This window comes from Apium graveolens, chromosome 3 (assembly GCF_009905375.1).
Source record: "Apium graveolens cultivar Ventura chromosome 3, ASM990537v1, whole genome shotgun sequence".
In the NCBI taxonomy this organism is placed as follows: Eukaryota; Viridiplantae; Streptophyta; class Magnoliopsida; order Apiales; family Apiaceae; genus Apium; species Apium graveolens.
This window is the reverse complement of record NC_133649.1, coordinates 31,935,837-31,937,642: the sequence shown is the minus strand read 5'-3', so window position 1 is coordinate 31,937,642 and position 1,806 is coordinate 31,935,837. Positions and strand designations below refer to the sequence as shown.

The 1,806-nt window shown below is 38.4% G+C and overlaps 1 non-coding gene across 1 annotated transcript; it reads left to right on the top strand.

Moving 5' to 3' along the window:
• Window positions 1–251: 251 nt before the first annotated feature.
• On the top strand, window positions 252–358 carry LOC141715963 (small nucleolar RNA R71). Its single transcript, XR_012572701.1, has one exon. It is a non-coding gene; the product is annotated as a small nucleolar RNA R71 (small nucleolar RNA).
• The last annotated feature ends 1,448 nt before the right edge of the window (window positions 359–1,806 follow it).

Here is a 1,806-nt window from a genome sequence, read left to right as displayed (position 1 = left end):
CCTTTATAGACAGCGCTTGAAGCTGCGCTGCAATAGTTGTAGCTGCATCAACTTCCAAAATACCTGCGACCTTCCCATGCATCATCCTTTGAGTTGGGTTTTGATACTCGTTTGCAGCCATAGTTTCAATGAGATTATAAGCCTCACTATAGCTTTTGGCCCACAAAGCGCCTCTAGAAGTTGCATCGAGCATGGGCCAAGATTGGGCCCCCAAACCATTGTAGAAACCAGTGATCACCATCCAGTCAGGCATACCATGATGTGGACACTTTCTCAACATCTCCTTGTAGCACTCCCAAGCTTCGCATATAGATTCTCCTTATTGCTGCGCAAACTGAGTAAGAGCACTCCTCATAGCTGCAGTCTTGGCTATTGGATAGAACTTCACCAGAAACTTTTGCGCGAGATCTTCCCAAGTAGTGATGGACCCAGCTGGTAAAGAATGTAACAAGTCCTTAGCTTTGTCCCTCAGAGAGAATGGGAAAAGCCTTAGCTTGATAGCCTCATCAGTAACACCATTATATTTGAAAGTACTACAGATCTCGACAAAATTCCTGATATGCATGTTGGGATCTTCAGTCGCAGCACCTCCGAAAGAAACAGAATTCTGCACCATCTGAATAGTGTCCGGCTTGATTTCAAAAGTATTGGTCTGAATAGTCGGATGAATGATGCTTGACTGGATGTCATCAATTTTAGGCCGAGAAAAGTCCATAAGAGCTGGATCAACTTGAACTATACGATCACCCATAGTTACAGGTTCTTTCTTTTCACTCTCTTTATCCGAATCTTCAAAAACTATCTTCTCCGGAAAGTCAAGAGTTGTACCTGTCTCCTCAGCCTTATCTAGATTTCTCTTGCGAGTGCGAGAACGTGTTTGCATAAACGCTCTCTAGAGTACCTGAAACACAACCGGAAGCAGTAAGTAACAAGTCTTAATCAATGAATCCTAATGACCACTAATGGCAAGTACATAAACTAAACAAATTAACACTGAGTCCCTGGCAGCGGCGCCAAAAACTTGTTAGGCACAAAGCATGCACTTAATAAATCACGCAAGTATACGCGTTCGCAAGTAATATAGAATGATTTCTAGTTCATTCCCACAGAGACTCTGATTAATTATATTTAATTAATACTTACTCATCAATGTATGATTACTCTTCAATGTCAAGATAATAATAATTAAGGTTGATTAACTAATATTAAATAAGAGAATTAAACACTTAAATTATCAATATTAAACACACATGAGACCATAACTTCATTACTACTTCATTCAATAGTTATTGTTATTACCCTTAGCATGTAATGGTGATGATATTAATCGAACAACACGAAACTGATAAACGCCAACTTTCGTTGTACGAATACCATTCTACCAAGCATCCACAATTAAGATAGAAGTTGAATAGGCATCAATTATGTTGAGACCCTATATGTCTACAGAATTTGACAACATAATGATTTAAGCACAAGTTATTCTTTATGATTACACAGGACAAGTAAAACGGTTAGAGTTACCTACTAATCATGCATACAATACACGAACCTATGCTAGCATGGCAAGTTCTAAATCTCGAGATTCACTGTCGCTTCACAAGAGATTAACAAACTATCTTATATGTTTATGACGCATATAAGACGAATAAGCATAACCTATGCTAGATATCATACAATCACCACATACCAAGGTATTAAACAATTAACTAAAGAAATCCATAGTAAATCCGCTATGATCCCATGATCATGATTAGCCCATGATAGAACTCACCATCACTATGGGTTCATATGAAAACATGATAA